Consider the following 26094-nt stretch of genomic DNA (forward strand, 5'->3'; position numbering starts at 1 on the left):
AGTGGGGGATGGCACTAAGAAATCAACTCTTCTTTTTTGAAGACAGACTTTTTTTTTTTGAGACAGAGTCTCACTCTGTCACCCAGGCTGGAGTGCAGTGGTGCGATCTCGGCTCACTGCAACTCCACCTCCTGGGTTCAAGCGATTCTCCTGCTTCAGCTTCCCAAGTAGCTGGGACTACAGGCATATGCCACCACACCCAGCTAATTTTTGTATTTTTAATAGAGACAGGTTTTTACCATGTTGGCCAGGCTGGTCTTGAACTCCTGACCTCAGGTGATCCGCCCGCCTCGGCCTCCCAAAGTGCTGGGATTACAAGCGTGAGCCACTGCGTCCTGTCCTGGAAGAGAGACTTTTAAAAGTCCAAATTAGTGAAGTGATGTGCAGTTGGTAACCTTCCTCACTACGCACTGCAATTTTGGGTAATCCACGCAAACACTGGGAAATATGTCTCTGATGATGAAGTGGGGATGACAGGTGAAACTGTCAGGACTGTAGCCGCCCGACTCCAAGTCCAGTGTTCTCTCCACCCCACCAATGCCAGTCAAGGGCTTCTGAACTTTTATGACCTCCTAGCATCCCTCTCATTAATGGTGCTTCATGGACATTTCACACAGTGTAATTAAGCATTATAAGGAGTTTGGAAAGGAGCAACACAAAATCTTGTATAACCTATGAGTTGCTTTAAAACTCACATGTAAGAATATTCACAACAGCATGGACTTCCAGTCTTCTTATAACAATATTTACTTTAAACTTGGGATTTAAAATTGACAAAGACCTTAATGAATAGGAAGACAAAGGGAGCTGTCTGTCCATGGCTCGTTAGCTCCTGAAGTTAATGCTTCTCACAGGGACAAGAGTCAGCCAAAGGATAGTGCTCTAGGCAAACTGGAAAATGTTCCCCCATCCACAAATCATGGATTATTCTGGGCACTGAGTGGCAAATCTTACCAGATGCTTCCCAGCTTTTCCCAGTTAACCTTCATCCTGTCAGTGGACAGCATGACCTGTTATTGGGTGCTCACTAGAACCAGGGACATGAGTGATCTCATTTAATTCTTACAACTACCTATACATAATATACTCCCCTAGTTCATCTGAGAACATTGACCATGAGACACACTGTTATTTTATGTGCCAAAAAAGGAAGCCACTGCCGACTACAAGTCTAAGACCCCATACGTTACAAGATGCTTTTTTTTCCCCAGGAATGTTAAGATTACATAAATTACACTGTCTTGGCATTGTTGAAATGGGAATATTTTCCCACTTTACAGACAAAGAAACTGAGGTACACAGAAAGAGAAAGTAATTTACCCTTAAGGTCACAGAGCTGGTAAGCAGAGCACAAGGATACAGACCCAGTCAGGCCAGTCACCTTTCCATGGCAGTAAAAGATTTCCCAACAGCCTCCTGAATTACTCAACACTGCAGTGAGCTGAGAGACAGACACTGGCATCTAACTCTGGCTCCAGCAGGAGCACAGGAGCTCATTAGTGCAGCAATTCTCTGACTATCTCTGAACCTGACCACTCCGAACATGTCCACTGAACAGGGCACTGCAAGAGACATCTCTAATAAAATGTAATTTCTCTCCAGGGAAAAACAACGTGGTACAATGGAAAAAGCATGTTTTGTTTGCTTGGACACAGGGTCTCACTCTGTCATCTAGGGTGGTCTCAAACTCCTGGCCTCAAGTAATCCTCTTGCCTTGGCCTCCCAAAGTACTGGGATTACAAGATGTGAGCCACTGTGCCTGGCCCAAAAAAGCACGTTTTTTGAATCAATGTCCTAGACTGACATTCTTGCTCCACCACCTAACCAGCTTGTCACTTTAGGCAAGTTACTGATTTGCTCTGAGCCTCGGTTTCCTCTTCTGTAAAATGAGGCTATCACACCTCCCTTAGAGGGCTGCTCTAGGACTGGAGAGGATATATACACAAGGGGCAGAAAACAGTACCCGGCTGAGTAGGAACTCAACAATGCTCTCTTTTCTATACTAGTCTTCTGCCTTGGGACAGAATCAAAGAATAATCATTCCCTGTGACCTCAGTGATTCCCAAGGAGACCTTCAGGAGATAAGGATCAGACAGAAGAAAGCAGACCCTGAGGGATATTCAGGCAAAGAAAATGAACTAGAAACACCTAGAGGACAAGAGACAGTGTGTGTTTAACGAACTTCCTAACTCTGAATGAATGAATTGATAAATGGAAAAAAAGAAAGAACAGGAATTTTCCATCAAAAGATACCAGTCAACAGACGTGAGGATTAATATAATTTTATATTGAACCTGACACAGAAAACTGGTCTTTGAAGATTCAGTTTGATACTGAAAGTAATCTACAGTGAGGAGAATTTCCCCATTGCTCTGTTCTCATATTAAGTAATAAACTGTGCAGTTCTCCCCTCTCTTTCCTCAAGGGATTCAGAAAACCTTCCAGAAAACAGGAGATTTTGACTTGAAGGAAAGGCAACTAATATGGCATACAGAAACAAACTCTTCCTCCTTTAAAAAAAAACAAAAAACAAAAACACCCTCCATCATATCTATAATGCTAGCAGTTTCTGGCATACAGCAAAATTATTAATAAATAATTTCTCTTCTGACTCCAGGCAACTGCTTTTTGTCCAAAACATGCTACACATTTATTCTATCTAAAAGTCTAATCTTTCCTGCTTCTTCTCCAGAAGCACTCTAACATAATCTCAGTAATGAACATTATGTTTGCTATATGCTGTGTCTAATCTTCTCACACGATGACATAACTCGCTCTTCAAACCTCCAACACTCAGGCCAAACCAAACTCCTGAATTTTTCCTCCCTCCTCGTCTATCCCAGCCCCTGGGTTGCTTGTCAGTAGACTCAATTACCACCATCTTCTGATGTGAATCAATTTGTTAATCTCCTTCCTCTCAGGCACAGTGCCTTTTACTGGAGATAAACACGCAAGCAAGTTCAGTTCACCCAGAGCCCTCCACATCCTCTCCCTCCAAGCCTTCACACTCCCAAAGGGGCCCAGAAAAAAAAGGAAGAAATGTTATGGCAAAATCCCACTCTATCCACATCACCTCAGGAGGCTTGTTTTCCATAACTTTAGACCAACTACCATGTTTGGGGAGTCTCTGAAAGAATACTGTTTATGGTCTGGGTAAGAGCTAACAGAAATGGCAGTTTCATTCTTCCAATATGAGACAAGCGTCTCTGTGTGACCCAGCTCTAAAACTCACAAACCTAGACTCCTCAAACTCCCCATACTCCAGAGTTCAAGGATAACCTGCCCTCCATTTTTCCTTATTGTTTTCCATATAAAAGTCACTCGTTGTTTCCTCTCCAGCTTATACCTGGCTCCTGAAATGACTCCTCTGAATCCTCTGAGAATCCTCAAAACATGTAAAAGACTCATTCCTTTTAATGCATGTGCAGAGTGGTGATGGTGTGAAGACGCTGGCACTTCAAACGTGAATATGGCAGGAGCCCTGCCCTCAAGGAGCCCACAGTTTTCCCTCAGCTCTAAAACAGGCTGTGCTCCCTGGGCAGTGTCTGTAAAACACAGTGACAAAGTACTTCATAGCTCTGGAGACAGAACGAGGGTGGAAACAGACTTTGCCCTTACATTTGATGCCCAGTAACCATAACAACCGATGGTTTAAGTAACTATCAACCCACTGTGGGGCTAAGTTTTCCAAAAATCGTTTTCAAAAGGGGAAGACTCCCCTGCACCAACTCCCATGGCAGCCGTGCGCTCTGGGCAGCGTGTGGTGCAATGTGGCTAGCCGTTCCCCGCCTTCCCCGGTCCCACCGTATGGTTTCCGTGCTCAGCAGCCAGCGGCTACGGCGTCCACCGCCACACCGCCTCCCCGCAGGGCACCTGGCGCTAGGCCTCAGCCCAATGTCACTTGTTAACCTTCCGATCCCCCGGATTTCGGCACGCCGACGCCTCCCTGCTAAAGCACTCAAACCACCCCACCGCCACCCGCGTTCTCCAGGAGTTGGAGAAAAACAACCGGGGCGCAGACAACCTTTGACAGATTCAAGTAAAAGTAACTGCGGTTCTCGACTTCCAAGCATTTCGCGTCGCAGGTGAGGGGGGCGGCAGGAACCCGGGGCCCCATTCATAAAATTGCAAGCCGTTTTCCTCTAGTTTGCGCGTGACAGTGCCTCCCAGCCGGCGCCGGGGACCGCAAGCTGAGGGAACCGGGCCGGCAGCTCCTCCGGCCGGAGTCGAGCCCGAGCCATCCGGCGGGGCCCCGAAGGAAGGGATCGCCCAGGAGCGTCGCGGGTGGGCGTCCCCGTCAATACCCGGACAGTGACAGCGGGTGGGGGGCCGAGCCCCGCCACGCCAAGGGCCACCGGACCCGGCCGGTACTCTGAAGCCCGCGGGGTCGATCCGCGCCCAGCCCGGGCCTTCTCCACGGGGCGCTCCCTCCACCGCCCTCACCTGGCCCCGAGACTGCTCACCCCAGATCTGCTGGCTGCCTCATTGTACTGCGCCGGCGCCCGTGCTCCCGGCCGCCGCGACTCCGGCTTCGGCTGGGGCACCGGCCGCGGTCCTGCCGCCCTGCAGCCCGCCCGCCCCCGGGCGCACGCCGCCCCGCCCCGCCGGCGGACCCGCCCCGCGCTCGCGGCCGCCGCCGCCAACCAGAGGGCGCGGGGGCGGAGCAAACGGCACGCCAGGCCCAACCAATCCAGTTCTACCGCGCTCTGAGATGAGGCCGCGGAAATGGGCGAGCGATTTGTCAGGTCTGTTAAAGGGGCCACCGCCCTTGGAGCTAGGGAGAGGAGGTGGGGAGGGTTACCTGGAAGAGCCCCAGGTGAGAGGGACAAGAGCTTCACTCTCCCCACACGGGGCTGCACGGCTCTCCCCAGCTCTTTACACTTCTTAATTTCCTCTTCGTGCAGTCCAGCAGCAACAAGTGCCCTTGAGACTAGGGCTGAGGGGGTGAGGTGGGGTGACTGAGGCTCGGAGAACCAGGGGTATCCCCCTGGGCAGATTCACTCGATTTGCATTTTAGAGGGCCATCAGACACATCTATCCCTGTCCAACTGCAGAAGTTGATTTAAAAAGGCAAATTCCCAGTTTTCAACATTATGTACTTCCCCCACCTAACTACCGCACTACCACATCCTATCCTGAACTAACTCTGTTACTAGTTTTTTTGTTTGTTCGTTGTCTCGCCACTGCAACCTCCGCCTCCCGGGTTATAAGCGATTCTCCTGCCTCAGCCTGCCGAGTAGCTGGGACTACAGGCGCACGCCACCACGCCTGGCTAATTTTTGTATTTTTAGTAGAGACGGGGTTTCACCATGTTGGCCAGGACGGTCTCGATCTCTTGACCTCGTGATACACCGCCCCGGCCTCCCAAAGTACTGGGATTACAGGCGTGAGCCATCGCGCCCGGCCACGAGTTCTTAGAGCTTAGAACTTACCTGGTATTAACTACTCATTTTTACAGAGGCAATAGCTGAGGCTCAGAGAGGTAAGTTCTCACTTAGAATGAGCTTCCTGGGATGGCAATGCCCATTGTGCATTTATCTTCTGTGAACCTGGGTTGGCTGGCAGAAGCACTGGCATATAGGGAGAGTTCCCTCTGCATATCCACATTTCCTGTCGGTGTGTCTCCTGCCTTAGTGGGTCTCAAACTTCAACGTCAGATCATCCTGGAGGGTTTAAACATGAAGATCTCTAAGTCCCACCCCAGAGCCTGTAATTCACTAAGTCTGGGATGGCCTGCAACACCCCTCCCTCCAGGTGATTCTAATGCAGGTGGTACAAGGACCACACTCAGGTGCATATTTTGAGTCTTATCATAGTCATGAAATTCAAATTCAACTGGCAAAATGAAAGCCAAACTCCTTTCATCCTCAGAATTAGTAATATGGTTGGGAGACTTGCTAGTAAGGGTGGAGGTGACCTACTAAGACACTCAGAACAGAATAAGTCATGCCAAGAACTGAGTGTAGAAGGGCACTGGCCCCAGATAAACAACAGCTGAAAGTTGGAAATCCTCAAGCAGGAAGAAGATTTGATGCCTGAAGCAAGGGGAAGCCAGGCTAGTTCTCTGACCCGTGAGACAGTGCATAAATATCTTAAAAATATCTTAATGGCAGACACACTCCTGCTCACCACCAGGCCCAATCATAATCCCAGAAGAATGCCCTGCTACTCTGGTGCCTCATTCCAATGCCATCAAGCCCTGCTCACCATTCTGGCAACATTCCTCTCCCTAGTATCCCAGACACCTGTCTGACCCAGAAGTCACTGCCCTCAGACTTGGAGGTCAGATCTTGCAGGTCTAGACATCCGCCTGACCCAGAAGTCATTATCCTCAGACTTGGAGGTCAGCCCCCGCCCACTAGATCTTGCAGGTCAGCCGTCTGCCACACAGATCTCAGGCTCTTGGAATGGCCTCCACACAATAACTCTGTTTGTGCTGTGATTACTGATGGGTGTTGTGTTGCCAGGGGCGACTGCACAAGGATTGATCAGCCTTATCAGAGTGCAGTCTCTGGGCTGCAGGCATTACTGCCTGGGATCACCACTTGTTTCTATTGCTGTTCCCAAAGGAAGAGGAATTCATGTCCCAACAGGAGAGGTTTCCAGTTGTGGTTATCTGGATATGTGCAACAAATTCAGTTATCAATAGAGACACAGCCTGAAACTCTCCTTGGCCACATCTTCAGCCCCCTAACTCAGGGAGAGAGAGAGAGAAAGGGTAGGAGCCCTGGAGCTGCCCCCTGCAAAGGTCCTTGGAAGCTGGCAATGTGCCTCTCAGAGTGCCCACCAACCTCCTTTCCCTACCAAGCTCCACATAAGTGTTAAATTAATTAATACATTCCAACCAGATCTCAAGCTAGAAGCCAGTAAGATTCAGCATGAACACTTAGAAGGATCCCTTCTTTTTGAAATGTGAGGAATTTGGATGCATTGAAAAATAAGTGAACATATTATCACACAATAACGCTTCCTACCTTTTTTTTTTTTTTTTTTTTTTGAGATGGAGTCAGCCTCTGTCATGTCGCCCAGGCCGGAGTGCAGTGGCGTGATCTTGGCTCACTTGTAACCTCCGCCTCCTGAGTTCAAGTAATTCTCCTGCCTCAGCCTCCCCGAGTAGCTGGGACTACAGGCACGTGCTACCACACCCAGCTAATTTTGTTTTTGTATTTTTAGTAGAGACAAGGTTTCACCATGTTGGCCTGGCTGGTCTCGAACTCTTGACCTCAGGTGATCTGCCCGCCTCGGCCTCCCAAAGTGCTGGGATTACAGGCATGAGCCGCTGCGTCCGGCCTGTTTTCTAACTTAAGAGGTTACTATGTGCCAGGTACTATGCCAAGTCCCTTGCACATAGTAATTCACTGAAACCTTACAGTAACTCTTTAGGGTAGATATGACCATTATTTTCTCCATTTTATGGATGCAGAAACTGAAGTTCACAGATTAGTGATGTGTCCAAGATAGCAGGGCTAGTTGAAGAAATAGCCAGCATTCATGACCCTAACCACCAGGCTTCTCCAGTGCCTGCCAAGATGCCCTGTCTTGCTACCAGAAACAGGATGGATAACTTCAAAAGGCAAAAGAAACAAATATCACTCATCTTCATCAAAAGGAAGTATAATATAGGAGCACTGACTTGGAGTTTAAGTCCCATTGCTCTAACTTACCATCTGTTTGACCTTGAACAGGTTGAATAATTAAATCTCTTTGAGTCTTAGATCACTCATCTATAAAATGGGAACAATAACGTATTCTGCCTGCTTGGACTGACAGGAAAATAAAATCAAATGAAAAATATGTATGAATACATATGAACTTTGAACTTACAAATCACATTTTGTTTTGCTTTGTTTTGTTCTGTTTGAGATGGAGTCTCGCCATGTTGCCCAGACTGGTCTCAAACTCCTGGGCTCAAGTGATATTCCTGCCTCAACCTCCCAAAGTGCTGAGATTACAGGCGTGAGCCACTGTGCCTGGCCCAAATCATGCTTAAAAGAGTGATTTTAGAGCGTGGCGTCTGTGACTCAATGTAGTGACCTCTGAAAAAGGTTAGGGATTGTGATGCTAAATTCAGATATCAAGCAAGATTCCTTACTTTGTCCCCCAAATAACTACTCTATATGTATAGCATGTACAAAGTGATCTAAATTTTTTCACCTAGAGTAGGATCTTAAGTCACAGGAATGTGAGCCCAAGCTAATACTCTGCCCTCTTTCTCTACCCCCACCCCCTCAACCCTCATGCCAGGCTCTCTTGAAACCCATGTTTCAACTATCAGGTTAAGCCCACATGGGTTCTGATATACTTGAAAGATTCCCAATTATTGCATTTCAGGAGAATCCCTATTTTTCTCACCAATCTCTAAATAAACCAAAGAATGCTCTAAGATTTTTGTTGTTGTTGTTTTGAAACAGGGTCTTTCTCTGTTGCCCAGGCTAGAGTGCAGTGGCACACTCATGGCTCACAGCAGCCTTGACCTCCTGGGTTCCAGTGATCCTCCCACCTCAACCTCCTGAGTAGCTGGGACTACAGGCATGTGCCACTATACCCGGCTAATTTTTTTCTACTTTTTCTAGAGATGAGGTCTTGCTGTCTTGTTCCAAGCTGGTCATGAACCCCTGGGCTCAAATGATCCTCCTGCCTCAGTATCCCAAAGTGCTGGGGTTAGGCATGAGCCACTATGCCCAGCCTAAGATTTTTAATTCTGTTTTTGACATTGCACTCTTAGAGATAGAAATGGTTAAGAAGTACAGAAAACCAAAACGTTGATCCATATGTACATCTAACAAAGATTAGGGATCATTATGCCACAAGCCACACCATTAATGAGCAATCACTGTGCACTCAGTACCAAGTGGTGGGCTCAGTACTGGGGATAGAGATCAAGGCACTTGTAGATGCTAGATCTAGTAGAGAAACTGACACGTTGATAGACCATTATAGGCTTCCTTAGAGGGAAGCCCAGGAGCCATGGGGACACAGAATAGGCACTTAGAACCCCTGGGGAACCCAATAATGTTTTTAGGGGTGGCCAGATGAAAGTCATTATGAAGAGAAGCCAGAAAGTTTACAAAAACCCAAGTAAGAGTCACCAAACCCAAGGGAGAAGACATTGAAAGAGAGAGCAACAGATGCTACAGCAACAGCAACAGATGCCACAGAAGGGTCAAATTAGAAGAGGCCTGAAAGTATGCTTTGGGATTTCAAAATTAGAAGAGTAGGGTCATTGACACATGCAGCATAGATGTGGCTGGAAATGTAGAGCCTCCCTAGAGCTGGGCTGAGGAGAAGAGTTAAGGAAAAAGAAGAATTGGCCAGGTGCAGTGGCTCATGCCTTTAATCCCAACACTTTGGGAGGCCAAGGCGGGTGGATCACTTGAGGTCAGGAGTTCAAGACCAGCATGGCCAACATGGTGAAACCCTGTCTCTACTAAAAATACAAACATTAGCCAGATGTGGTGGTGCACGCCTGTAATCCCAGCTACTCGGGAGGCTGAAGCAGGAGAATCCCTTGAAACTGGGAGGTGGAGATTGCAGTGAGCTGAGATCACACCATTGCACTCCAGCCTGGGCAACAGAGTGAGACTCCATCTCAAAAAAAAAGAAAAAAAAAAGAAGAATGAAGAGACTGTGCAGTGGAAGACTGTCATGATAGGGTTCAAGGAGGACCAAGGGGACAAGAGAATGGCCCTGGGTCGAGGTAGGAAGCAAAGTCATCTCTCGAGAATGGGTGGGGAGGGGATGACGAAGGGCTTTGAGGGGTACCGTGAGGGTCTGGAAAAGCCACCAAGAGGAATGAAAGTGGGAGCTGCCCGATGGAGAGGGAGGATTCTGGGAAACCCATGCGTTTGTGGTGGCACCAGGTCTGCAGAGTTGGGTGGATGACTCTCTGGGGCTTAGCCACAGAAGCCAGGTATGGAGAATCCCAGGGTTAGGGATGGACAGACAGGACAGTGTTGAGGACACTGACAACAGGGTGGTTGAAAAGATAGGTCATGGGTTCCATGCTGGATAGGAAATCTAAAGGAGAGGGGATAGATGGGAGGAAATATGTGGTGGCAGGAAAGATGAGAGGAAACCAACTTTGTTCGTTGGTGAACCATTCCAAGTGATGACAGGGTCAGGTGTGGCCACAGAATTGGAGTTTCTAAAGATGCTCAACTCCTGGGTTTTCTCTTCCCCTGGTTCCTTTATGGGAAATAATCAATCTGAGGACTGGGCAAGGCTCCAGCACTTTCTTTCCACTCTGAACCAGCACTGGGAAGGCTCTGCAAGATCGGGCGCAGGGGCAGAGGCTCATTCATGACTGGTTTTCCTTCTGAAATGAAAACTTGTTTATAATCAGGACTCCCACCACCTTTGAGATACAAGCATTTGTGGAAAGGGCTCCTTGAGGGACGTCATCAGGGGCTTTAGAGATACCTCAAGTGGTGGATGCACTCACAAGAATAATTCCCTGCCATAATGGGGCAGCAGACAGTGGTGATGCTCATTATTTACTTTGCTAGTTAGCATGTGAGGCCTGAGGTTATTAAATATAAATGGCGCAAAGCTCTGTCATTCCAAGGCCCGCTGGGGAATGGCAGCTTCTAACTGATGTGGAGCAGTGCCAGGGTGGAATTTCTAAAGAGAAAGACTGACATTTTCCTCCTTTTCTGCCCTGATTCCGTGTGTTATCTCTCAGGGCCTTCCCAACACTCTGCACAGAGAAGGAATATGCCTTTCAGCACATACTCCCTTGCTCTTTTGATGACCTTGACATTGCCCACCATCCTTGTTGCCTTCCAACCACAAGGTCCCCTGCTCGTGACTACTGTCCTCCTGCCTCCATTCCAGCATGGGAAATCCAATCTTGAGCTTGCCTGGAATCACCCCCGAACACGATTCTAACTCCAGGGACAGAGGGTCAGCAGCACAGCCAATGGATGACAGCCCCAGCCCTGCAGCTGGGACACCTCTCAGCCCCACCAGAACACACCACACCTAAAATAGCAGAAGTGGAAGGGCTCAACTGGCCATTTAACGACATATACATCCACCCAAACACAGAGGAAGGTTGGGTGTTTTTTGGTTCATAACCTTGAAAAGGTGATTTATATACCCAGATATAGAGTACCTAGGAATAAGCGGGAGATGCCGGCTCCTTCCTGGGTTGTTCAACAGAATTGTGAGTGGAAATGGTGGAATTGCTAGCTTTCATCATTTCCATATGGTTACTTAGCACCCATTTTCTGATTTAGAAAACGAAGATATTTGGGTGAGAGTTTAGGCAAGGAAAATGTTTGGATCTGTGAGAGTTGCCCAGAAAGCAGAGCTTGACACAAAAGCTTATATGTGAATACACTATTGGGGGGTGTGAGCCCAGGGAGCATAACTGAGGCTCCAGGAACTGACATAGGGAGGGAGGCAGAAGCACTTGAGTGTGTGTCACTGGGGTGGCCACATTCCTGGCTGCTTGATTTGGAGGGACTGTCTGAGGACTGTAAGAAGTGTCTCAGGACCCGCCCCTGGAGTAAAGGGGAGGGCATTTACCCACTGGCCCCTTCTCCAAAGGTAAAAGGCTCTGCACACCTGCCTGAGCCAAGTTTCCAGAATGCAGTGGCTTGGCACTGAATGGGTTCCAGTGCTTTCTAAGCTGCAGTGTCAAAAGAGATGCCTTGGGCTGGGGCTGAGAGATGGCAGCTGCAGGCCTGAGGCAAGATACTGTCGTTTACACCTGCCAGAGCTGCTGGGGACATTCACAGGCCTGACTGCCACAGCAGTGGCTGGAAGGATCTCAGAGGGTGTTTAAGAGGTGTGTGGTACAGACTATTTTCAAAAAGAGGGATAAATTTGGAGCCAAAAAAGATATCTTAAGTTAAGATGGAGGGATATAAGATATCAAATGTCTTTTAATGTTACAGTATTCTTTTAGGGAGGCAGCATTAGGCTAGTGGCTTTGAGGTCATTTCAACCTGGGCTCAGATTTCGACCTGGGTTCAGTGTCCACCTCTATTGTTTCCGAGTTGTGTGACCTTGGAGAAGTTATTGAACTTCCCTGAGCCCCTCGTCTAGAAATTGCTGAGTCCACATCGTACGTTTTTGTAAAGATTGTGTATGTAAATTGCTTAGTATAGCATCTTTACATAATAGTTGCCCAACTAATGGAAGCTGATGTATTTTACTATAGAGAAAATTACTGACCATTGAATGTAAGGCATGCAGGAAGACAACGGGATGAGGTGCTAAAGCCTCAAAAATCAAATATAGAAGTGAAAGAAGATATCATATGGTTGCAGGAAACCAAAAAGACTTCTAAATGTTCCGAACAACCAAGCAGCTTCTATCTACAATGACTACGTATCCTGGTATTTCCAAGACAGCATCCATTTGAAATATTCTCTCTGGTTGTCCCAGTACATAAACTCATATTTGAGAGGCAGTCACCTTGATCTTGCACGAGAAAACAGCATTATAGGTCTATCCCACCCAGGAGGGAAAACATCAGCCTCTAGTTTTCTTTATTCCACTCACTCCTGGAGTGTCAGAAGCATAACCCTTCTTTTCTGAGATTCTTCCTCCAACACCTCGCCTGAAGAGGCAGTTTTGTTTGCAGAAGTAAGTTAATTAATAGCCATGGTCCTTTCAGAAGAACCAGAAACTTGCCTCGCAATGGATACCCCACAGCAGAGGAGGAACCAAAATCCGCAGGTGGAGCATCCCCCACCTTTAACCTCCGCGCCGTCCCCGCAGCCCTCCCCTGCTGAGCCTGTGGGATCCACCGCAGCAAGAAAATGGTTTGGCTTTTTCTGTTATGAACATGATAGAAGCTCATTTAGTATATTTTTTAAATAAAGGAACATAGAAGAAGGAAGAAAAGACTTTTTTTTTTTTTTTTTTTGAGACAGAGTCTGGCTCTGTCACCCAGGCTGGAGTGCAGTGGCACGATCTCGGCTCACTGCAACTTCTGCCTCCCAGGCTCAAGCAATTCTCCCACCTCAGCCTCCCAAGTAGCTGGGATCACACAGACGCGCACCACCATGCACGACTAATTTTTGTATTTTTGGTAGAAAAGGGGTTTCACCATGTTGGCCAGGCTGGTCTCGAACTCCTGACCTCAAGTGATCCTCCCACCTCAGACTCCCAAAGTGTTGGGATTACAGGCGTGAGCCACTGTGCCCAGCCAAAAACTCATTTTCTTACAACCTAATAACAACTGTCAACATTTTGTGTTTCCTCCTGTTCTTTTGTTTGTTTGTTTTTCGTAGCTGTTTTATGCTATACATATATGATTTTATATTCTATATTTAAAATGCAATGTGGTCACATAATAAGCAGCAATATAACATAAGACAGAAATGGCTTGGCTTGAAGTCAGAGGGTCTAAGTGTGAATCCCAGCTTTGACACTTACCGTAAGACTTTCGACATACAATTTACCTTTTCTTAGACTCAGGTTTCTCATATATATAATGAAGATTATAGACACATCCATTCTCTGCTGCTAGTTTTCTGTGTGGTCCTCTAGACTGGCAGCTCTGTGGGCAATGAGCCCCTTCTGACTGGTCCTCTGCTACGTCCTGACAGTTGGGCTCTGATTGGTTAAAGATGGCCACTTAGTCGTGACTGTTCTCCCATCCACAGCTATAGCTTTTTTCTCCATCCCTTGGAATCTTGGGCTGGCCTTGTGAGGTAGCCAACTTCCAGAATGGCCCCCACAATTCTCACTTCCTGGTCATTCCTGCTCTTTCATAATCTCTCCTTCCACCATGAGTCAGGAGTCATGATAGATAGAGCATGGTGGAAATGAGAATGTATGATTTATCAGGCTAGCTTACAAAGGGCATTTGGGCTGCTGCCTTAGTTTCCTGGATTACTTGCTTGGGGAAAAGTAGCCATCACGTTGTGAAGATACTCAGGCAGCCTGTGGAGAGGCTGGATGTGCAGAAAAACTGAGACTACCCACTAACGACAAGCACCAGTTTGTCAATTATATGAGTAAGCCACCTTGGAAATGGATCCTTCAGCCTCAGTCAAGTCTTCAGATGAGTACAACCTTGGCCAACATTTTCCCTGCAATCTCATGGACACTCCCAAACTGAACTGCCCAGAAAAACTGCTCCATAATTCCTGACCCACAGAAACTGTGAGAGATAAATGTTTATCGTCATTTTAAACCACATTTTGGGATTGTTATGCAACAATAAATAAAACACCCCATGACTGGCTTTGTCCAGTAGAATGCAGTAGCTGTGACATTCTGGGATTTCTAAGCTCAGGCTTTAAGAGAACTGAAGCTTTCACTTCTTGACCTTAGGAATCCAGGCACCATGCTTTAAGAAGCACAGGCACATGGAGAAACCACATAGAAGAGAACTGAGGCACTCCAGGTGAAAGCCCCACTGAACCTCATAGCCAAGAGTTAGCACTGGTTGCCATCTCTGTGCATAGACCATCTTGGAGGTTCCAGCCATGTCATGCCCTAGACACCTTATCTATCACCACAGACAGCAAAACACACAGCTGAGCTCAGTCAACCCACAGAAATGTGACATAATAAAATGGCAGTTGTTTTCAGCCCGAGTTTTGGAGTGATGTGTTGTACTGCAATATTTAATCATAAACTGGCTCAGCTTCTGGCATCTAATTGACTCTTGAAAAATATCTGGTGGGATGGGCGTGGTGGCTCACACCTGTAATCCTAGCATTTTGGGAGGCCAAGGCAGGCAGATTGCCTGAGCTCAGGAGTTCGAGACCAGCCTGGGCAGCACAGTGAAACTCCATCTCCACTAAAACACAAAAAATTAGCCAGGTGTGGTGGCATGTGCCTGTAATCCCAGCTACTTGGGAGGCTGAGGCAGGAGAATTGCTTGAATCCGGGAGGTGGAGGTTGCAGTGAGCCGAGATTGCGCCATTGCACTCCAGCCTGAGCGACAGAGTGAGACTCTGTCTCCAAAAAGAAAAAAAAGAAAACAAAAGATCTGGTGAACACATGGGTGACCCTTGATGAGTCTCAGCTTCCTCTTCTATAACATCGCAGAGGTTGGGCTATTCCATGCCACACATTCTACTAGTCTCCATCTCTCTGTGGTGTTATGTCTCCTAGCCCAGCTGCCTGCCGCAGGGTCATACTTTATTCTTGCAGGAACTCCAGCATCTGTGGCATCTCTGTCCTCCGCCGCATGCTAGTTCCTCCTCCCTTCTTTCTGAGGCGCTTACAAACCCCAGGCACCCACTTCCTCCTGAAACTCTCCTGGTGTTTCGATCATGGGGCTGTGCGATTTGGCAGGAGGAGAGCAGTACAGGCCCTCTGCCTTTTGGGTTACACCTGCTCAGTTCAGCTAGAGGACACTACAAACGTTCCCAACAGGGCCCTGTGACACACAGGTGACAAGAGGAACAAATGCGGACCGTCTGCCATCTACCCTTACTCAAGGCCAAGTCCTGGAGTTGTCTTTTTGCTAGAACATGACTGGCCTCTTTCACAGTGTCCAGGGCCCGGGCTACATTTCCTAGAGCAGAGATGAGAAGCCAGCTTCTGAGAACGAATGCTCAGCCTTGGGTTTATTAGGTTCCCTTATTTGCCACAGAAACACCAGGATCGGCTGGGCCCGGTGGCTCGTGCCTGTAATCCCAGCATTTTGGAAGGCCAGGGTGGGTGGATCGCCTGAGGAGTTCAAGACCAGCCTGGGCAACATGGTGAAACCCTGCCTCTACTAAAAATACAAAAATTAGCCTAGCGTGGTGCCAGGCACGTTTAATCCCAGCTACTCAGGAGGCTGAGGCAGGATCACCTGAACCTGGGAGGCAGAGGTTGCAGTGAGCCAAGATAGTGCCACTGCACTCCAGCCCGGGTGACAGAGTAAGACTCCATCTCAAAAAAAAAAAAAAAGAAAGAAACATGATGATGATCACTTTTACTAGTGTGCCTACGGCCATCTGGGGGCAGGGGATAGATCCCTATCATTCCCATTAAATAAGTAAAAAGGCAACTGAGGGGCCAGATGTGGCAGTTCATGCCTGCGATCTCAGCACTTTGGGAGGCCGAGGCGGGCATATCACAAGGTCAGGAGTTCGAGACCAGCCTGGCCGACATGGTGAAACCCATCTCTACTCAAAATACAAAAATTAGCCGGGCGTAGTGGCGGGCACCTGCAATCCCAGCTACTCGGGAGGCTGAGACAGAAGAATCGTTTGAACCTAGGAGGCAGTGGTTGCAGTGAGCTGAGATCATGCCACTGTGTACTGGGCAACAGAGCGAGACTCCATCTCAAAAAAAAAAAAAAAAAAAGGAAACTGAGGCCTGGAGAAGCCAAGTGTCTGGCCTAAGGTCACAAAACAAACCCAGCTTACTGGCAGAATTGGAACTGCCTTCTTTGTATATCCAATCACCCACTCCACCCTCCTACACTCACCTGGCCTGCCGTGTCACTCTGAGCCATCACGGTGCGACCTACTTAAATCATTATTCAGAAGACCAGTTGGCCCTTCCTGACTATAAGTCATCCCCAAAGCATCATTGTCACCATTATAATTAGTAAGACCTCATTAAACTAAGAAGGTACCCGTCCCAGACTTTAGAAAGCCACCTGGTTTCCAGAGGCTGGGAGGACTATGACATTATTCATCTATCCAGCAGAAAATACTGATTGAATGCCTGCTGGGTTCTGGGGTGCCCTACAAGGTGCTAGTGAACAAAATCCAGGCCCTTCTCACAAGGAGCTTGCAGTGTAGTGGGAAATTCAGAAGCGCTTCCTCTGCTTGTGTGCACATTATGATGGTGAATGTCGCATACCCTGGCCCAGCCCATGGGATGTTTTCATACATTGCAGAGCAGAAGAGAAAACAGCAACCTTCCCCTTACACCCCAGACTTGTCCAACTGCCTGCTGGGTCTCGCCTGTTGGATGCTAATAATCATCTCAAATCATCTCCTGTTAACATGCATCAAACAGAGCTCTTAGGCTCTGCCCACCCTCTCTTCATCAATGGCACCCACCCATCCACTTACTCAAGTCAAGAACAATGAGTTGTCTCAGTTTCATCCTTGTCCTCGATTTCATCCTCTCCCAGTCATATCAATCCATGAGCAAGTCCTGGGCTGGGCATGTCCAAACTCTGTCCCAAATCCAACCCCACAGCCACCATCCTCTCTCACCTCATGCCTCTGCTGTTACTCAATGATTCCACTTCAAAACAATCATCACAAATCTCAAATGGGCACTGGGCCCTGGCTGGCAAGCCTATATTACCTGGGTGAGTTCACTCTGCCACTCTCAGACCTCTGTGACCGCTCTTTCCACAGAAGGCGTAACCTCTCTAGCTTCCTGAGACTTTACTATTGCAACCATTTCCCCCTTTCTCCTGCAAAATCAGTTTCTTCCTGTCTACCAGATTATTCCCATCAGCATCCAAACATGTTCTCCTATCTCCCTTCTGAAAAATTCCCTTCCTCTTGCCTATCACCCCTCTCACTGCTACTCCATTCCCAGCTGTCCTTTACAGCAAAACTTTTCCAAACAGTTCTCTTCCTCTCCTATCATCCTCTTTCACCTGCTCCAAAGTGGCTTCTGATAAGTGGCTTCTGCCTCTTCTGCTCCCTAAAACTGCTTTTGTCAGACCACTGATGATCTCCACTCTGCCAAATCCAGAGGTCACGTCTGGGTCTCTGTCTTACTTGGCCCTTATACAATCCTTTTCAAAACATCCATTGAGACCAGGAGCAGTGGCTCACGCCTGTAATCCCAGCACTTTGGGAAGCCCAGGCAGGTGGATTACCTGAGGTCAGGAGTTCGAGACTAGCCTGGCCAACATGGTGAAACCTTGTCTCTGCTAAAAATACAAAAATTAGCCAGGTGTGTTGGCGCATACCTGCAATCCCAGCTACTAGAGAGGCTGAGGCAGGAGAATCACTTGAACCCCAGAGGCGGAGGTTGCAGTGAGCCGAGATCACGCCCCTGCACTCCATCTAGGAAAAAAAAAAAAATTAGAGATCAAAACATCCATTGGCCACCTCTCAGTCTATCCAAGCTTGATTCACTTAGAATGAGCTCTTCTGTTCTCTCCAGGCCATGGTGGGATGGAGAGATGTCAAGTCTAAGCACTCAGGTCACACATTTGTGGTGGTCCAGCAGATCGGACTTAAGAAAGGACGTCAATCCGTCCACTGGTGCTGGAAAATGCAAGGGTGGAATGTTGGCCAGGGTAGGCCATGAGATGTCCACTAGGATCACCAGACAATGTCCCTGTGAACTTTTCTCTTTATCTTTTACACAGGGCTGAAAATAGAAAATGTAAAACATTGATACAGTCCAGGCACAGCAGCTCATACCTGTAATTCCAGCACTTTGGGAGGCCAAGGCAGGAGGATTGCTTGAACCCAGGAGTTTGAGACCAGCCTGGGCAACATAGTAAGACCTCATTTCTACAAAATAAAAAAATAACAAAATTAGCCAGGCATGGTGGCATGTGCCTGTAATTCTAGCTACTCGGGAGGCTAAGGCAGGGGGATCATTTGATCCTGGAAAGTCAAGGCTGCAATGTGCCATGATTGTGCCACTGCACTCCAGCTTGGGTGACAAACAGAGTAAGATCCTGTCAATCAACCAATCTAAATAAATAAAAATAAAAATGCATAAATAAAACGTTGATACAAGGAGTGACAGGATCACTAGTGTTTCTTTTTCCCTTCTCAATTTCCATGATTGCTTTTAAAATGGTGTTTAGGGGCTGGGCACGGTGGCTTGTGCCTCTAATCCCAGCACTTTGGGAGGCTGAGGTGGGCAGATCACTTGAGCTCAGGAGTTCAAGACCAGCCTGGGCAACATGGTGAGACCCTGTCTCTACCAAAACCACAAAAAAATTAGCTGGGCATGGTGGCACATGCCAGTAGTCCCAGCTACTCGGGAGGCTGAGGCAGGAGGATTGCCTGAGCCCGGGAGACAGAGGTTGTAGTGAGTCAAGATCGCGCCACTATACTCCAGCCTATGGGCGGTGACCAGGGAAGAATCCCCACCACAGGCAGCAATTCATGGAGACCTGCTCACGGCAGCGGCAGCTCGGAAGGATATGACGGCTGGAGCCTAGCTGGCATCACTCAGGATTCCTGTGCAGCAGGGATTGTGTCTCAGTGACCTTTTCAAGAACTTGGCTATAGAATCCATGCACCTGCTATATACTCTGTTGAACCTTTATGCTGACAAAGAATGCCCCAGGGAACCACTTGAAACTTTGCCTTTTCTCTCTTTCTGGAGATCAATCCATATTCAATCCCAATCTTTTGTATCAATACCGATCTCCTTCTCAGACCTCTTCATCTTTATTGGACTCAGAAGCTTCAGTTCTCCTTCCTCTAAAGATGGAATCAAAGCCTTGTTGTCCTGAAAACACATTTCCTTTGGCCCGGGGTTGTAAATCAAGAATGGCCTAGGTCCCTCCAGTCCTCTCCTGAGGCCCCTTGCATATGTCCCATGTGACACATCAAAAGAGCCATACACATAATTATTAGCATCTCTGCTCCTGAACTGTGGACTCCAGGAATGCAGAAACTGGACCTTGTCCCCTCCCTCCTTTCCCAAGACCAGGCCCTTTAGAGGCTCTTCAGAAACACTTGGTTGCTGAAAGAGTGAAATCCACTAGGGGCCCGTAAAAGACCCTCTCTGGGCCTGTTGAACTCAAGGAAACACTTCTCAGTTCTCTGTCCTTCTCCCAGCTTTTCTAGACACAACATACTCTATCCAGCTAGCGTTTGGAAAGGTCCTGTCTGACTCCAGCCTCATCTGCCAGAAAGAGAGAGAGAAAAAAGTTACTGCGTGCTGAGTTGAGATATTTTTAGGCTAACAGCTGCTGGGATGAACCAGAGTTTCTGTTCTTTTTTTTTTTTTTTTTTTTTTTTGAGACAGGGTCTGGCTTTGCCACCCAGGCTGGAGTGCGGTGGTGCCATCTCGGCTCACTGCAGCCTCCACCTCCTGGGCTCAAGTGATCCTCCCACCTTAGCCTCCTGAGTTGCTGGGACTACGGGCATGCACTACCACACCCAGTTAATTTTTGCATTTTTTGTAGACATAGGGTCTCACTAGGTTGCCCAGGCTAGTCTCCAACTTCTGGGTTCAAGCAATCCTCCCACCTCAGACCCCAAAGTGCTGGGATTACATGTGTGAGCCACCTGCCTGGCCCTGAGTTTCTGTTCTCCTTCTGCAAGGTGTGACAGACATCACTTCTTCCTGGGCCCCAGAAGCTTCAAACTGACAAGTCCCATCTAGGGAGCAGAGCAGTTCCATGAGGAAATTCCTGATTCTGTGGCTGAGTCTGGACAAAAAAGAGTGAGTGGGGTATGCTAAATTTTGCTTTCTCTTAAGGACTCCTGAAGACTGAAAAGCCAAGATCTATTAAGAGGGATGTGGTTTTGAGTCTAGCCCACCGGGAACCAGCTGCATGAGTGCTGTGTGACAGGCCCAAGCCTGGCTGCTGATTCTGGCAGAGTTGGCCAGGTGAGGCATGAGTGTCCTGGGAAAACAATGTGGGAGGGTGGACAGGAAGTGCCTGCCCAGACAGAGTAGGGGGAAGGATAGGGATGTGAGTAAAACCAAGGATGTGCACGCACGTGTGTGTGTGTGTGTGTGTGTGTGTGTGTGTGTGTGTGTGTCTGTGTGTCTGTGTGTTTACAAACTGACAAGAGGTGTAACTCTCTTTCCTTTTGATGCTGTGACCTCCCCCAAGGGACTTTGTCCAATAATGGTTGGTGAGTTTCCTCACTGTAAAGGGGAACACTAGATGTTTCTAGAAATGTAACAAGGGCTGCATCACACTACAGTTGGGAAGTGTGTGTGTAAAATTGTCATAAGATTATTGATTATGGCTGGGCGCAATGGCTCATGCTTGTAATCCCAGCAATTTGGGAGGGCAAGGCAGGTGGATTGCTTGAGCTCAGGAGTTCAAGACCAGCCTGGGCAACATGGTAAAACTCCATCTCTACAAAAAAAGTAAAATAATAATAATAATAATAATAGCAGCTGGACTTGGTAGCATGCCTGTAGTCCCAGCTTCTTGGGAGACTAAGGTGAGAAGATCATTTGAACCCAGGGAGGTGGAGGCTGCAGTGAGCCGAAGTTGTGCCATTGCACTCCAGCCTAGATGACAGAGCAAGACTCCATTAAAAAAAAAAAAAAAAAATCAGAGGTTTAAAAGAATAAGGACCAGACCTTTAAAATTTCTGTCCAACTTTATAATCCTATTTTAAAATAAATGCAAGTTTTTGGCTGGGCACAGTGGCTCACACCTGTAATCCCACCACTTTGGGAGACTGAGGCGGGCGGATCATGTGAGGTCAGAAGTTCGAGGCCAGCCTGGCCAACATGGTGAAACCCCATCTCTATTGAAAATACAAAAATTAGTTGGGTGTGGTGGTGGGTGCCTGTAATCCCAGCTACTCGGGAGGCTGAGGTAGGAGAATCACTTTAACCCAGGAGGCAGAGGTTGCAGTGAGCCAAGATTGTACCACTGTACTCCAGCTTGGGCAACAAGAGTGAAACTCGTCTCGAAATAAATAAAATAAAATAAATAAATACAAGTTTTTGAAAAACAAAATAGAGTGATGTGTTTTGGTTTTAGGGAAACCTTAACTTTTGTTTGATGGGAGAGGAGGTTGAACAAAACTATTCTAGAAAGCTACCCCTTTCTTCTGTGTTTCTCACTAATTAGGCAGAAGAGGAATCATGGGGCTGGCTTGTCCTGCAGACTGTCGGATCTTTTGTTTTATAGCTATATTTTAAGCTTTTTTTTCTTTCAGTAGTTTCCTCATCTGTATATTTTAAGCTTTTTAATCATAGAAAATTTCAAACACGGGAGGGCAAGACAGGAGAATTGCTTGAATCTGGGAGGTGGAGGTTGCAGTAACTGAGATCACTTCACTGCATGCTAGCCTGGGCAACAGAGCAAGATTCTGTCTCAAAACAAAACAAAACAAAAAGGCTGGGCACTCACACCTGTAATCCTAGTACTTTGGGAGGCCGAGGTGGTGGATCACCTGAGGTCAGGAGTTCAAGACCAGCCTGGCCAACATGGCGAAATCCTGTCTCTACTTAAAAATACAAAAATTAGCTGGGCATGGTAGCATGCATCTGTAATCCCAACTACTTGGGAGGCTGAGGCACGAGAATCACTTGAACCCAGGATGTGGAAATTGCCGTGAGCAGAGATCCTGTCACTACATTCCAGCCTCGGTGAAAGAACGAGACTCTGTCTCAAAAATAAAAAAATAAAACAATAAAAAAAAGAAAGAGAAAGAAAATTTCAAACAGATACAAAAGCAGAGAGGATAGCAGCAGAATCAACACCTATGTACCCATAACCCAATGAGCAACACATGCCTAATCTTTTTTCATCAACCCCCTACTCCTCTCTCAATTGTGTTTTCAAACAAATTCCAAATATATTATTTCATTTGTAAGTACTTCGTTATGTATCTTTAAAAATACATGACCACAATAACATTAGCATGCCTAGAAAAAGTAACAATAATTCCTTAATATCATAAAATAGCCAGCCAGAGTTAAGTTTTCCTGATTTTTTCCTTCATATTTGGCATTGAGTGTTTATCAAGAGTCTTCAAAATGTTTAGGCTATCAAGTCCAGTTCTATAAATATTTCCTGAATGCAGAATAAACTTTCTACATAGAGCTGTTTTCTGCAGTGCTATTGATAATGAAATGTGGCCAAATTAAATGGGCACACAGGTAAATTAAGTCGCAGTCATACCCAGTGAAATAACACTGTGGTTAGAGAAAGGCAGTGACGTTAGAAAGACTTACTCCACCATTTATTTACTATTAAGTGACCTGCCTTCTGGAAGCATCATTTTACAGATAAAATATGGGTGATGATAATACCCACCTCACAGGTTAGGCCTTACCATTGTGAGGACTACACAAAAATGCACCTGAGACAGCAAAGTGTTTGCATGGTTGCAAGTGAGCCCTCAATATATGGTCACTATAAAATGTGCAGTAACAAATGTTCATGAAGAACCTGTAGTAACATAAAAAATTATTATAACGTCAAGTTTTAAAATGATAAAACAGGCCAGTCCTGATGGCTCACACCTATAATCCTAGCACTTTGGGAGGCTGAGGCTGGAGGATTGCTTGAGCCCAAGAGTTGGAGACTAACCTGGGCAACAAAGGGAGACCTCTACAAAAAAAATAAAAACAGGCTGGGCGCGGTGACTCACACCTGTAATCCCAGCACTTTGGGAGGCCGAGATAGGTGGATCACTTGAGGTCAGGAGTTCGAGACCAGCTTAGCCAACATGGCGAAACCCTGTCTCTACTAAAAATGCAAAAATTAACCGGGCATGGTGGCATGCAGCTGTAGTCCCAGCTACTCGGGAGGCTGAGGTATGAGAATCGCTTGAACCTGAGAGGCAGAAGTTGCAGTGAGCCAAGATTGCATCACTGCAACTCCTGCCTGGGTGACAGAGCAAGACTGTCTCAAAACAAACAAACAAAAAATGAAAAACAAAAAAATTACCTGGGCATGGTGGCACTCACCGGTAGTCCCAGCTGCTTGGGAGGCTGAGATGGGAGGATCACTTGAGCACAGGAGATCGAGGCTGCAGTCAGCTGTGATCATGCCACTGCACTCCAATAAAACAAATACACATATCCTATAACTACAGCCACATAAAGACAGTGTCTAAAGTTAATCTGTCAAAATAACAGTTTATCATTGCGTAGTGATTCCCTATCGTCCCCCACCCCTGCCCTTATTCTGCTTCTGTAAAAACAATGCAAACTCATTACAGAAAATTTGGAAAGTGCAGAATGGGGGAAAAAAAATCCAAGGTTTGATTAATTAATAAGGGGGCAATGTTGAGATTTTCCTTTTAAGTCCACAAGGCTTACCACACCCCCCCCACCCATTGGCTACCAAGCCCGTTAGCGCTACCTCGTGGTCAAACTAAGCAACTACTCTTAGACAAAAAAAAAAAAAAAAATCCAAGGAAGGATTAAACGAGCAATGGTATAGCTCCATAAGTAGCAAAAATGTTATGCTGGGTCTTTTATCTCGGGGCTTTCATGGACCCAGTGGGTATCCCACGGGCCTCATGGAATTGACCTCAGGTGAACAAAAATAAGGCTCAAGTATTTTATATGACTGACTAGTCTGTGATACATTCTCCATGAATCTAGCCCACCCTTAGGGCTATCCTCTGTTCAGCCTGAGCCTTTCTGGAAATTTGTCTCCACTGTGTCCAATGTACAGAGAGGAGCAAGCCCACCCACCAGTGCAGAGAAAACCTGGCTCCTGCCCGCTGGAAGCCCACCTGAAAGAGGGTGGTCCGAGAGGAACCCACACCCGCATCCTCCACCCACATCGAATTCCCCCGGCGCCAACTGTTCTGGCCTTAAAGGACCAGAGGCCTAAAGGACCCTAAACCAGCTGTGGGGCCACTTGGCTCTGAAGTGTTTGGGGCGCTTTGACATAATTTTGTTGTGTCTGCCCAGAAATCCTGACGCAGGTGGTCGGGGGTGGGGGGCCCTGGGGATCTGTAATTGACAAAGACTCAGTGGGTTTGGGGACCTGGGACTCCCAAGATGATGACATTTCCGGAATTGCCAGTTTCTGTCCTCTTCCGGAGGAGTCTGGAAAACTTCCTCCAGAGTGTGGCAATGTTTCAAGAGTGACACATGTCATCGAAGCAGGGCTCTGGAGGCAGGTGGCAGATTTCCTCCTGGCTCTGCCCCCAACCCTGCTGAGCCACAGCTTCTTCATCTGTGAAAAGAACATGGTACTCTTCATACCCACCTCTCAAGCTTGTTGTGAAGATTATTTAATGTAATAATTTAATTACATTTATATTTACATTTAGTCATAATTATTTAATATAGGTAAAGCCCAAAGCCCTTATTATTATTTTTGAGGCAGAGTCTCGCTCTCTTGCCCAAGCTGGAGTGCAGTGGTGTGATCTCTGCTCACAGCAACCTCCACCTCCCGGTTTCAAGCAATTCTCCTGCCTCAGTCTCCCAAGTAGCTGGGACTACAGGCACACGTGCCACCACACCCAACTAATTTTTGTATTTTTAATAGAGATGGGGTTTCACCATATTAGCCAGGCTGGTCTCGAACTCCTGACCTCAAGTGATCTGCTCACCTCAGCCTCCCAAAGTACTGGGATTACAGACCTGAGCCACTGTGCCCAGCCCCCCTTATAATTATTACGTACATGTGGGTGCCTTTAAATAATGTTTAAAAGGAACAACCCTACTATGGTTTGAATGTGTGTGTCTCTTCTAAATGTGTGTTGAAATTTCATTCCCAATGCATAAGGTGGGGCTTTTAGGAGATGACTAGGTCAGAGAGCCCTGCCCTCATGAATGGGATTAGGGTTCTTATAAATGGGCTTACGGGAGTCTGTCCTTTTCATCCCTTTCTCTCTTTCCACCATGTGAGGACACAGCATTCGTCTCTTCTGGAGGGTGTAGCAACAAGGCACCGTCTCGAAAGCAGAGACGGAGCCCTCACCAGACACTGGATCTGCCAGTCCCTTGATCTTGTACTTTCCAGCCTCCAGAACTGTGAGGAATAAATTTCTACTATTTATAAATCACCCAGACTAAGGTATTTTGTTATAGCAGCAGGAACAGACTAAGACAAAGCCTTAAAGGAATCTTGAAGAAGAATCTCTTGGTGTAGTTAAAATACAGGGTTTGAGCCGTTCCCCTAAGTAAATTCAGGTGGAATCCCCATGTCATGGATGATCTGTGTCATTTATAGAAGTGACCTGTCTAGGGAAGGATGAGTAGTGGGTGCCTGAGGGGGATTTAGGGACAGCCAAGGCTGGTTGTAATGACTAGGGCAATGTCTCAAGGTTTATGACCAGTACGTGATGACATAGAATAGGGTTTTCCAAAGTGGGCACCACTGTGGTACTCAGATGCTTCTAGTAGTCCAGGGACCAAAGCTGGTGTATTAGGCCATTCTTGCATTGCTATAAATAAATACCTGAGACTGGGTAATTTACAAAAGAGGTTTAATTGGGTCATGGTTTTGCAGGCTGTCCAAGCGTGGTACCAGCACCTGCTTGGCTTCTGGGGAGGCCTCAGGGAGCTTTTATTCCTGGC

The 26094-nt window shown here is 47.1% G+C and overlaps 1 protein-coding gene across 23 annotated transcripts in view; it reads right to left on the reverse strand.

Annotated features, from left to right (window-relative positions):
* Positions 1-4537, reverse strand: part of TEX2 (testis expressed 2) — a 115692-nt gene extending 111155 nt beyond the window's left edge. For 8 of the 23 annotated variants that reach the window (XR_003723832.2, XM_015120104.3, XM_015120100.3 and 5 more), the window contains exon 1: positions 4464-4537. The gene's annotated coding sequence lies outside the window, so the exon portion shown is untranslated. Of the gene's footprint in view, positions 1-239; positions 353-2396; positions 2511-3346; positions 3546-4024 lie in introns of all 23 variants that reach the window. The other 15 variants (XM_077972452.1, XM_077972441.1, XM_077972453.1 and 12 more) reach the window with 8 other exon arrangements.
* Between the last annotated feature and the right edge of the window lie 21557 nt (positions 4538-26094).

This window comes from Macaca mulatta, chromosome 16 (assembly GCF_049350105.2).
Source record: "Macaca mulatta isolate MMU2019108-1 chromosome 16, T2T-MMU8v2.0, whole genome shotgun sequence".
Lineage (NCBI taxonomy): Eukaryota > Metazoa > Chordata > Mammalia > Primates > Cercopithecidae > Macaca > Macaca mulatta.